Source organism: Pinus tabuliformis, chromosome 3_2 (assembly GCF_031772625.1).
Source record: "Pinus tabuliformis cultivar Carrire ecotype Pingquan chromosome 3_2, CPIR1, whole genome shotgun sequence".
NCBI lineage: Eukaryota > Viridiplantae > Streptophyta > Pinopsida > Pinales > Pinaceae > Pinus > Pinus tabuliformis.
The window spans coordinates 394,761,323-394,775,124 of record NC_142302.1 but is presented as its reverse complement, the minus strand read 5'-3'; the positions used below and the strand labels follow the sequence as shown (position 1 = coordinate 394,775,124).

General features: G+C 33.8%; 1 pseudogene; it reads right to left on the bottom strand.

Annotated features, from left to right (window-relative positions):
- LOC149181060 (uncharacterized) overlaps positions 1-12,672 on the bottom strand; it is a 35,320-nt pseudogene extending 22,648 nt beyond the window's left edge.
- Between the last annotated feature and the right edge of the window lie 1,130 nt (positions 12,673-13,802).

Sequence of the window (13,802 nt, the reverse complement as noted above, 5' to 3'; positions counted from 1 at the left end):
ATAAATCCAGGAGGTTGTTCTATATAGATTTCTTCATGCAAGTCCCTAATGCAAGAAGGCAGATTTAACATCCATCTGATGGACTTCCCATTTGAAAGAGGAAACAAAGGAAAGAACAAGGTGGATGGAGTTCATTTTCACAACACGGGAGAAGGTTTCAGTATAGTCGATACCTTCAACTTATGAAAAACCCTTAACAACAAGACGAGCTTTATGTTTATCAACTTTTCCATCTGGTCCAAACTTGGTTCTGTAAACCCATTTACATCTAACAAGTTTTCTTTGCTTTGGAAAAGGAACAAGATCACATGTATCATTTTCTAATAATGAATGATCTTCTTCATTCATAGCTACGTCCCAATCTGGATGGCCTGAATCTTCTGCAAAGGTGTTAGGATCATGATTCACTGAAGCTTGATCCAGTAAAGAAGAGGCTCTATCAAACTGAGAATGTGTACGTCGCTGATCTATAGGATCACCTGTAAGAGCACCTGCTGCATCTCAAGTAGCACAGACCCATTTTGGAAGGTGAGGAGTTGAACGAGGATCCTGAGAAGGTAGGGGAGGATTGTCATCCTCATTGTCATCATCTAAAGAAGAATTTTTTCAGAAGTAGAAGGGATAGAGTGAGGTGGCACATCCACCAAACTAGGTTTGTAGGCTGATATTTTTTCAGCAAACTTTACATGTCTTCTAATGATAACATTTTTGGACTTAAGTGGAATAAGTCTATATCCTTTGACATCTTCAGAATATCCAACAAAAATACATTTTTCAGTCTTAGGTTCTAAAGCTTTATGTTTCTCATCTAGAATATGGGCCCATGCTTCACTTCCAAAGACACGAAAGTGACTTACATCTAGTTTAATTGAGCTTCATGCTTCTTCTGGAGTGATATTCTTTAAAACCTTAGTAGGAGTGCAATTTACTATGTAATTTGCATAGTTAATTACTTCTGCCCAAAAATTAAAACGAATTCCTTAAGATTGAAGCATACAATTAGCCATTTCCTTTAGGGTGCGATTCTTCCTTTCAGCTACGCCATTTTATTGTGGAGTATATGGAAAAATATGTTGCATTTGAATTCCATGTTCAGTGCAAAAGTTGATGGATTTTTTGTTAACATATTCTCCACCATTATCAGATCTTAGCTTAAAAATTTGATGTCCATATTGTTTCTCAACAAAGGCCTTAAAGGCCAACAACATGTTAAATACTTCACTCCTGAGTTTTAAGAAGTATACCCAAGTGAGTCTAGAGAAATCATCAACGAAAGTTAAGAAATACTTATATCCAAAGAATGAAACAACTGGAAGTGGACCACGTAAATCACTATGCACAAGCTATAAAGGGGTTGAGGCGTGCCAAGAGGCAGGTTTTTCAAAACTATTCCGATGATGTTTTCTAAGTACACATCCAGAACAAACACCATCTATGCAAGATACTATACGAAGACCTGTCACCATATTTTCTTTATATATATTTTGAAGGGAGTGATAGTCTAAGTGACCAAATCACTCATGCCAAAGTTTGTTCACTTCATCATTATGAGAAACAAATATCTAGGGAATTGTTGATGACCCAAAGTTGTTAAACTTATACAATCTTGTAGAATCATTAGCAATTCTAGTAGCTAAAATCTATCTAGGATCTCTTAGGTCCTTAATTACAACATCATGAGATGAGAATTCAATGATTTTACCTTCACCTGAATGAGTTATCTAATATACAGATAGAAGGTTGCAAGATAAGGTTGGAACACATAATACATCATTAAATTGACCATTGTCTAGATGAATAGTTCCGGTCCCTACAACACTAAGAGATCTATCATCATCAACATATATATTTTTGGTGTTACAATCATTTAAAGAAAAAAACATGACTTTGTTTTTGACCATGTGATAAGAAGCTCCAGAATCAATAAGCCACTCATGAGAATGAAAAGAAGAAGATACATTTAGTGCATAACAAGATCGAGATGCTTGACAACCACATGTAGAAAGTGCTATTCCTGAAGATGAAGTTGAAGTTGAAGAATGCACCAAATGGATGTTATGATTCTTCATTGCTTCTTCCAAGGCATCCATCCTCTTAAAGCATTTGGATTTTTAGTGGGCATCTCAATTACAAAAGTTGCAGTGTCTATCAGTCTTCTTCCCTTTGTTTTTATTTGCCTTATCATTTTGTTGAATTGATTTTTCGTTTTGAGACTGAAATTTCTTAAGACCCTTGTATGGTTTAGGACCATTCTTTTTAGGATACTACTTCCCAGGATTCTTTGAATTTGGTTGTTGATGGGCGGCCAAGGCTTTCTTAGAAGAGTTTCCAAGATTAAGAAGACCAAGGTGTAAGAGTTTTTCTTGTTCTCTTATTAAATAATCACAAAAGGCATCAAAAGAAGGGGACTTGTAGTCTTTTCCTTGAGAAATAAAGGCTTCTCTAGTAGAATGGAAGGTGGAAACAAGCACAAAGTAGGCTAGTCCCCACTTAGTAAGAATGGAATAGATAAGGCTACCATCTTCTTTCCTAACCTTAACACCTTCCAAGAGAAGTCTAAGGGCCTTGAACTTGGACAAAAAATCTTCAATGGAAGAAAAATTATTGGGATCCAACGTAAGCAACTCATTTTCGAGTTGATGGGATCTAATTTCATTTTTAATTCCAAAAACTTTAGTGAGTTGTTTCATTTCCTCGTTAGGGGTATCAAGTTCAGCGATATGGAATCTAAGGTCCGGAGAAATAGACATCCCTATCAACCCACATGCTTGATCTTGCCTATTTTCCCATTTGGTTGCCTTATCTTCATCTTTAGGTTTATTTTCTTGGCCTAAGGCTATTCTGTAAAGACCTTTACTTCTAAGTAAATCCACAATGTAGGACCACCATTGGAACTAGTTGGGGCTGTCAAGAATAACTTGGCATGGATTTTCCATTCTAACAAAAACTAAAGCTGTAGATGGTGAAACTAAGTGTTCCAATGGAAATATCTTGAAAAATTAGGCAGATTAAAAAAACAGCTTTGAAAACGGCTTCTGGATGAAGAAGTTATGGCTTTTTAAAGAAAAGTTGTTGAAGATGCCGACGAAGTGCGTGAATGTGCAAAAGTGAATGATAATGTTATATTTTAAAAAAATCCCCGCCACTTTCCAAACATAATCTAATTAGCTCACTTTAAAAAAAAAAATTATGTGACCCACTTTTATAAATAAGTGAAAGTCACTTTTACAATGGTACTTTATGAGCTACCCACTAAATTGTAACTTAAATAAAAGATAAAGAGACTTTAGAATTATAAGTGACTCACTTTTTATAATGGGTGAGAACATTTTTGCATAAAGTAGCTTTAAAACATAAGTTACATGTTCTTTTTGAAAAATTAACTCAACAAAAAGAAGACTTGAACTGAAGACATCTATTCTCATAAAGTAACTTTGGACCAAGTTAGCTAGTTTAAAAGGTTAGTAATTTTTGGAAAAGAGGAAGGGGTTTTTCTTTCTTTCTTTTTTAGTTACTGAAGCTTTGGGGTGTGGCTTACTTGAAAAAACTCTTTTTGCCTACAAAACAAAAAGCCACACAACCCAACACAGATATACAAAAAAACAAAACCTTATGGCTTGAAGTTAGCTTTTGCCAGAAACTAAATATTCTCCTCAATGTTTCGGATTTTCTGAGATCACACTAGGGCGCGGCGGAAAAGAGCATATGCATGAGAAAAATCCTTCCTCTCTATTTCTGATTTTCCTAGATCACATAAAGTCACAGGACAAAGAGCATATGCAGAAATGAAAGGTATAGATCTGGTAATTAAAAAAAAAGGGAGATAAATAAACCGAAATAAACAGAGAGATAAATAACTGAAACTGGAAATAAAGATTGTATACCTCTAGATCTTAAAAATGACATAGCTAGGGCTATCAGTAACTTTTTCACTTGAAATGAAAGGGGTTCCTCACTAGAACTCCTAACACAATAGAGTAGTCCTCTCAGCCCAAAAGTAGTCAGACACAATAGATCTAGGAAACGACAGTCGAATGCAGTTGTATCGGCTTCTGATTTGGATCAAAAACAGATGCTGCCCTCAAATAGCTCTGATACCATGTAGGAATTTACAGGGTAAGTTCCTCATATAGAACGCCAAAGGACACCACTCAGAAATAGATCACAGATCAATACACCAATATTATTGATGTGGTTAAAAGCCTCAAAGAGGGAAACATTCCACAGCATGAGCCAATGTGGCCACTTCAGGAAATTTATTAATAAAAGAAATAAAATTTACACAAGCTTCTATCATGAACGTTCACCCTACAAACCCTCCATGCTCTTTAACTATAGTTCATGGACCAATCAGTTGTTAATCCATGGATCAAGTGTCGGTAATACCGAGGACAGAATGAACCATCGGATCACTTCATGTCTAGAACATATCGTGACCATCAGATTGTAAGTTACAAATGTCCATAGTAAAGAAACACTCTTTACCTAACTCTATATTAGACCAAGTTATACTTAACTATTTCCTATGTGTCGGAATATCCTATCATTGAGTTTATTAGTCCCATGGGTTTACAATATTAATAATCCCTTTGGTTTAATATTAGGTTTATAATATTAATCCTAGGGTTTAATACTATTCCGTTGGATTTATAATTCCTTTGGTTTATAATATTAATCCCTCAGGTTTAATGTTTGTCACAACATTACATTGTGATAAATATTATCTTAATCAGGCAATCAATCTAGTAATCATTGTTGCAATGTTACATTACATTGCAATTTATTCAACATCTAATCATGACACTAATCCCAAGGGTCTACTAATCTCTTGGGTTTAAAATATTAATAATCCATTGGGCTTATCACACCCATGGTTTTATAATATTAATCCCAAGGATTTCTAATAACAATCTCCAACTAATTAATATAAAAGGTGAATGTTAGGGTTTTATAATGTCAGAGTTTTATATAGGGTTTAGTATACTGACGTTGGAATGGTACAAAAGTCTATCCAACATCGCATTATGATGAACATTTTGTCAATACAACAATGAATTTGTCTATGATTGTCACATTGTCACACTACATTGCAATTTATTGAACGTCACATTGTTACATTACGAAATTGGGATTTAGTATTGGGTTTATAATATTAGGTATTTTCAATTCTCGGTTTATAGTATAATTTTTAATATAGGGTAAATAATATTAAGGTTTAATATGTAGTTTACTATTAATCCCTTGCATTTATAATTTTCATCTATTGGGTTTATTAATCCTATGAGTTTATAATACTAATAATACCTTAGGTTTATTAATCCCATGGGTTTGATATTAGGTTTTTAATCAGTATAATTCTTTTGGTTTATAATGTTAATACCTTGGGTTTAATAGTTTTTGCAACGTAACATTGTGACAAACATTGTCTTAATGAGACAACCAATCTAGCAATCATTGTCACAATGTACATTACATTGTAATTTATTCAATGTCACATTGTGACATTAATCCCAAGGCTCTGTTAATTCATTGGATTCAAAATATTAATAATCCCTTCAATTTATTAATCCCATGGTTTTAAAATATGAATCCAAAGGCTTGAGAATATTAATCCCTAACTCATTAATATCAAAGGTAAATGTTATGGTTTTATGATGTCAGGGTTTTATATTAGGGTTTAGTATTCTCACATTGGAATGGTATAAAAATATATTCAACATTGCATTATGGAAAACATTGTCTAAATATGATAATAAATATGGAAATCATTGTCATCTTGTCACACTACATTGCAATTTATTGAAGGTCACACTTTTACATTACAAAATTGGGGTTTAATATAACGTTTATGATATTAGGGTTTTTAATATTAGATTTTTAATATTATGAATTTTTAATATTGGTTTTATAATATTGAGGTTTAACATATAGTTTAGAATATTATTCCTAAGGTTTAAAATAAAATCAATCTCAAAATCATTGTGGAAATGTTTATAATCCCTTGGTTTTAAAATGTTAATGCTGGTGTTTATATTCATAAGGTTTATAATATTAATCCCAGGGGTTTATAATATTAATCATAGTATTTAGTGTTAAGTCCTTCAGTTTATAATATGAACAATTCCTTGGGTTTATAAAATTAATAACTGTGGTTTTATTAATCTCTTGGATTTATAATATTAAGAATCCTTGGGTTCTATTAATACCCTAGGTTTATATAATTAATCCCAAGGGTTTATAATATTAATGCCTTACGTTTTCAACATTAATCACTTGGTTTTATTAATCCCTTGCGTTTTTAATATTATTATTCTGTTGGGTTTATAATGTTAATCCTTGTGTTTATGAGTCCTTTGGGTTTATTAATTAATAACCCCTTGGGTGTTTAATATTAAGTTGTTGGGTATTTAATATTAATTAACTTTGTATGTTAATCCATTAGGTTTATAATATTAATAAGCTATTAGGTTTATAATATAAATCCTAAGGGTTTATATTACTAATCCTTTGGGTTTTTAATATTGATTCCTTGGGTTTATTAATCCCTTAGATTTATAATATCAATAATCACTTGGGTTTATAATATGAATAATCCATTGGTTTTATTAATCTCCTAGGTTTATAATATTAATCACTTGGGTTTATCACAGGGAAAATTTTAAGAACCACCCTAAACTCATATGTATAATAAATGGGTGAATCCCCATGATACATAGGAAAAATGGGAGGTGATTTTATCAATAATATAATATGTATATATAAAAATTTTGGCGAATCTCTCACTAGATTATATTATCTTGTAAATTCATGGCGAATCTTTCGCTAATTTATAAAATCTTGTAAGATCTTGGAAAATATTTCATTGAATAATAAAACATTGTGAAGTCTTGGCGAATGTTTTGTTAAAGTATGAAACCATATATGATAATAGGAAAACATATTCATTAAACTGTAATATACTAACATACATGTTTGGAAAAAAGAAACAAAATTTTATCTTCCTACAAACAATGTTGCAAGTTTCAGTGGCCGTGTTTGTCAAGGTTCTTATTATACACTCTTTCATATCCTTCTATTATTTTTCATAATATTCCATAAACAAAGTTCTTGTAGGTGTTGATCTTGACCACCAGTTCTATCAAGGTAGGAGAGATTAATCTTTTCTCTACCACTCTTGTCAGGCTACGACTTTTGTCAAGCTATCAAATTTCTTTCTTATTTCATAGACTCCAACTGCGAGATAAAAAAAAAACAAATTAAGTTTGCTTACCCCAACACGGCAATAAGTAGCAAGCCCCAACTATATAATATGAGAAAGTAGTAGGTATCCCAAAGGCCTGAAGGGGATCTAATGGAAAGAAGTGATCGTTGTCAGAAGCCTTCCAATCAATATATAAATATATAAAGGTAGATTTATTATTATTTTAATTGGAAATATTCAATTAAATAATAAAATTTAATTACATCTCTCCCGATCTAAATTTCTTGTTAGCATAATTCACTACCTTCCTACATCTTGCACTTTTTAACAGAGTTGTAACATGTGGATTAATTTCCTTTTTGGTGCACAATCTCCGCCTTTTAGGACAATATGGTCCAGTGGCCCAAACTCTACAGAGCATCACGACAAACTCAGAATAACAGAGAAGATGAAAGGTTGTACAAACCAGCATATTTTTCAAACAACTAATCCAATATCAGTACCTTAACTTTTTCATGAAGATATCATATTGATAACGTTTGAAAAATGGTGGGAAATTTGGGCAGTGACTATCTCTCTTCTACAAGGGTGATGCAAAAAGAGCTATAAGATTTCACTGTTTTGTTTTTTTTTTTCTTAAATAAGAAAAACCAATATTAATGGAGATATTAGTATTTTTTACTAAATTTTGTGAAGTGACTAAATGTAGCTTTAAGCATTCACCTTAAGATGATTTTTACAATATAATTTCCTAAGTTTATTTAATATCTTCATTATCATAAAAACCAACCTATATCCATCTTAACTCCATATCTACCACTCTTAGAGGGATGAATTTTATTTATCCCTCTCAGCACTTGGTAGACCCAGAATTAAGATGGATCTAAGCTGATAGAATTTCCCCTTTAAATAGTCTATGCTCACATGAATACCATGTTATTACCATGGGTCAATACCATGGGTTATCACAAACGTGGAGCTTAAAAACTACAATTAGTAATTTATAAAAATTAATAAAATTAATAATTGATTTTTATTTTAACCAAGTTAAAATGTTTAAGTGACATTAAATTACAAGATCCATTTTTACCCTTGATCTACCAAGCCACGAGAGGGATCAAATATTTTTTCACTCTATGCTAGTTTTCATATCATGATATTTGATCCCTCTCAGTGCTTAGTAGATCCAAAGTAATAATGGATCTATGCTCATTCAATTCCCCCTTTTAAATAGTCTACATTCCACGTGAATACCATGGGTCAATACCATGTGACATCTTTATTTTTATTAATACTAATATTAGGGTTAATAATGTTTTTTTGCATGGTATTAATAATAATTTAGCCCATAGGCTTCATCTAAATATAACTCATTTTTTGAGTGTTCGTATATATAAGGTGACTTGTGGAGTAAATATAAAAAAAATGTTTTATCTATTTACCATACCTCTCATTTATTTATATCTTTATTAATTTACCATACCTCTTTTATAAATATGGTATTTGGCTCATACGATTCACTTAAATAAAACCTCTTTTTTGAGCATTCTTAAATAAAAAGAGGGTTATGGAATAAATACAAAAAGTGGTTTTATTTATTTGTCATACCTCTAGTTTATTTATATTTTTATTTATTTACCATACCTCCACTTTATTTATATTTTTATTTATTTACACCCTTGCATGTTCGTAAATATAATGTGACTTATGGAGTAAATATTAAAAAATGTTTTAAATATTTACCATACCTCTCGTTTATTTATATTTTTATTAATTTACCATACCTCTTTTATAAATATGGTATTTGGCCCAGGGATTCACTTAAATAAAACCTCTTTTTTGAGACTTCTTAAATAAAAAGAGGGTTATGGACTAAATACAAAAAGAGGTTTTATTTATTTGCCACACCTCTAGTTTATTTATATTTTTATTTATTTACCATACCTTTGGAGTAAGTATAAAAAAGAGGTTTTATTTATTTACGAGACCTCCACTTTATTTATATTTTTATCTATTTACACCGAATACAACCTCCCAAACCACCACCCAAACCAGAAAATAGGCAATTGCAAATGAGCTTAACATTACAAAGAAGAAAATCGGGTGATTGTAATGGAATATAACCTCCCAAACCAGGCGAATCGGGTCAAATGAGTCTTTTCATAGTTTATACGCCCCTTTTTTTGGGCCAAAATGAAAAAGTTAATTATTTTTTAAATTAAAGCTATGCTAAATATATGAAATGGGTGTTTTATAAAATTTTCCCCCCTCTAAAATGAAAAACCCCTTAAATTTCGCCCTTGGGCTAAAATTTTCCCCTAAAATTTACCATGGTTTATTAATCAACATCACAATTTATTCAACATCACATTGTCACATTACACAACTAGGATTTAATATTGGGTTTATAACGTTATGGATTTTTCATCTTAGGTATTCAATATTAATCTTACACTTTAATATAATTCCCTTGGATATATAATTCCTTGGGTTTATAATATTAATCCGTTGGATTTAATATATGTCGTAGTGTCATATTGCGACAAACATTGTCTCAATGAGGTAATCAATATGACAATCGTTGTCGCAATGTTACATGATATTGCAATTTATTTAACTTTTCATTGTGACATTACATTTCACTTTATTGAACTTCACATTACGACATTAATATTCATCCCTTGGGTTTAATGTTATTTACCTTAGGCTTATTTATCCCTCTGGTTTAATAATAATCCCTTGCATATTCATATATTGAGTTTATTAATCCCTTTAGTTTGGTAATATGTTTTAATATTAATTCTAGGGTTTAATATTATTCCCTTCATTTATAATTCCTTTGATTTATAATATTAATCCCTCGAGTTTAATGATTTTCGCAACATCACGTTGTGAAAAACTTTGTCTTAATGAGACAATCAATCTAGCAATCATTATTGCAATTTTGCATTACATTGAAATTTATTCAACATTGCATTGCGACGTTAATCTCAAGGGTCTATTAATCCCATGGATTGAAAATATTAATAGTGCCTAATGCCTGGGTTATTATTCGCATGGTTTTATAATATTAAACCCTAAGTGATTAATATAAAATATGAATGTTAGGGTTTTATAATGTGAGGGTTTATATAAGGGTTTAGTATCGTGACATTGGAATGGTACAAATTTCTATCCAACATCACATTATGATAAACATTGTCTCTATATGGCAATCAATCGGGCAATCATTGTCGCATTGTTACATTACAAAATTGGGGTTTGATGTTAGGTTTATAATGATAGGGATTTTGAATATTAGGTTTATAATATTAATCTGAGTGTTTGAAATATTAATCAATTTAATACCCATTGTGGCAACGTTTATAATCCCTTGGGTTTAAAATATTTATGTTTGTGTTTATATTCGTAGGGTTAAATATTAATGTTAGGCTTTAGTTTTAATCCTTGGGTTTATAGTCTCAATAATTCTCTAGGTTTTAATCATTTGAGTTTATAATATTAATATTAGGGTTTATAATCATAGGATTTACAATATTAATTATAGGGTTTATAATACATTCATTGTATAATAGTAATCCTAGTGTTTATAATCCCTTAGGTTTATAATATTAATCATAGGGTTTAAAATTTATCCGTTGGGTTTAATATTAATACTTCTGGCTTATAATACTCGTCCTTTGGATTTATAATATTAATGATCCCTTGATTTTATTAATCCCTTGGGTTTACAATATTAAAAATCCCTAGGTTTTATTAATCCCTCGGGTTTATAATATTAATCTTAAGGGTTATAATATTAATTAATCCCTTGGGTTTTCAATATTAATCACTTAGGTTTATTAATCCCTTAAGTTTATAATATTTATAATTCCTTGGCTTTTGAATCCCTTAAGTTTATAATACTTTTATTCCCTTGGGTTAATCAATCCCTCAGGTCTATTAATAGAAATAATTCCTTAAGTTTTTAATATTAATTCCTTGGGTTTATTAATCCATTGGGTTTATAATATTAATAATCTATTGGGTTTATGGTATTAATCCTCAAGTTTTATAACATTAATCCCTCGGGTTTATAATATTAGTAATTCGTTAGATTTATAAGACTTATTCCTTGGATTTATTAATCCCTTTCTTTTTTAATATTAATTCCTTAGGTTTTTAATATTAATTCCTTGCATTTATAATATTTATTATCATTTAGGTTTATTAATCCCTTTGATTTAATGTTATTCCATTCTATTTACAATATTATTTCCTTGAGTTTATAATATTATTGATAATATCATTTTTTTCTCGGTAAAGATATCTATTCTATTATATTATGTACAGGCAAACATTACAATCAAAAAGATAGGCTGCCCAGGGCCAACTGTGGCACATTGGGTGGCTTTTCTTGACTCAGAATTCGCCCTCGCAGGGGCAGCGTTTCCCACATGACATAACACAGAGTTGTTTTCGGATCATACCAAAACAGCCCGCGCAGGGGCATCAAACAAAAAGACTCGTAACAGACCTTGCAATGCCTACTGCCCAGACTATAGTAAACGTGCACATAAACAAGAACTAAAGAGACACTAACCTAGATATATAGCCTAATCCAGGCCCCAACAGAGACCAAGATCCTATACCAGACCTGAGAGAGAAAAATGTATGCCAGAGTGGGTTGTTGGAGACTATTCCTCTGGCTCTTCCTCAATAATTTTGCACCACCCGTGGCCTTCTGGGCAGCCTTCCCACATTGCCATGGGGTCCTGCGTGGAGGCTGGCGTCTCCTGCTCTTGAAGTCGGGTGGGGGTCTGCTTAGGCTCCTTCGCTGGATTATCCTCTGCAATTGCCTTCTGCACATCCTGGCGTTTCTCCCCACTACCCTCTGGATGTTCCTCTGCAATGTCTGGTTGTGTTCCTTCGACATCCTCCTGAGGAACCTTTGTGAAGAGAACCGATATGTGTGCGTTAATGCCAGGATTGTCCCGCGAGCTGCCAAGGGTGAATATGACTGAGCCAAATGCTGGAAGCAGGGGCGCTCCATCATTGGAGCTGCCGGCCTCCATAAATTGACTGGCCGGTATAGGGGTGGCTCCCACCCTTCTATGGCAGTAGCAGCAGCAACAGTGATGGTGGGCATCCGCTGCAGGGTGACGTGAAGAACCTCCTCGCCCAGAACCTCTTCTACATGGCATCCTTTCCCGGGGAGAAGCCATGGTTGCAGAGATGCCAACAGCTGGTAACCGAACAATGCTTGAGGGCTTGTCGGGATTGAGTCGCCCCCCAACTGAATTTCGTCCCCCCACTGTTCTGTAACAGAGCTCAGCCTCACAGAAGCAGCGGTACCCCGGATAAACAAGCATGAAGTTTTCTTCGTCAATATGAATGCCGTCGCCCCCAGCAAGAACAAAAGCTTGAAAGAGACAATTTCCCTCAGAGATCTGAGCTGCTTGCTCTGCACTCTGAGTCCAAAACCGCAACATTCCTTCATTCTTAAAACAACAGACATTCCCTCGATTTTTGCCCGCTTTGATTACTCTCTGCAAGCTCGTCATCGTACCCTGCTTCCTCATTAAGGTTTCTGCTCTGCGCCTCCTGTCTTAACTCCTCGGCGGCGAGGGGCATTAAACTCCCTTGGCGATCACGAGGTGGCACATGTTGGGCATGTGGCTCCTCACTGCCTGGCATGTTGACACCCGCATCCGGGGAGGCGGCTTCTCCTTGGATCAGGCTTTCACATTCCTGGAGCTGGTGCATGTTAGGAATGATGTTCGTGTTTCCGAATAGGAGGATATGGTCGGTCTCAACTCCAATGTTGGCCAGGAGGTCAGCTATTTTGTTGCCCTCTCTTTTAGTGTGATTGAAGGAGATGGCTCTATGATTGCTCAGCTTTTGTGCAATGTCATTTAGCCTCGCTTCTAGTCTCCAACTGGGGGCTACTTTCCTTGCTTGCGAGCCGTTCTGTATGCGAGTGGCCATGTTAATAAGAATCTGTGAGTCGCCTTCTACAATCAGGGGTTGAAGATTGAGATTCCAGGCTTGCAGGAGACCTTGCCAAAGCCCTTCTAGCTCTGCTGAGTTGTTGGTATCCCACCCCATATTCCCGAAGTATATCTGCATAGGAGTGCCTTCATGGTTCCTCAATATGCCGCCAAATCCAGCTGCTCCTGGATTACCTTTGGAAGCCCCATCAAAGTTAAGTTTATATGAGTTTTTAGGGGGGGCTTTCCAATGGCAGTTGTCCTTACAGTTGCTATTAGATGGGCTATTCTTGAGCGTTTCTTGAGGTAAATGCAGCTGCCAATTGTCCAGAATGCTTTTTTCATTGTTTGTGGATGGGAGATCTTCCTTTGTCCACGATTGAAGCGACATTGTTTCTTGGAGATTCCTGTGTATCCTGTTCCAGGTTTCTTCAATAGGAGAGCGTTTGTTTTTAAATATACGTTGGTTTCTTTCCTTCCAAACGTTCCATAAGACGATCCCCGGGATGATGCTCCATAGATGGTTGAGGATCTCGCTTTTGTAGGGATGCTTTAGCCATTGTCTTATGGAGTTGATGATGTCATTTTCCTCTCTGCATCTTTTCTGGCATCTGAAGCCGACCTTATCCCAT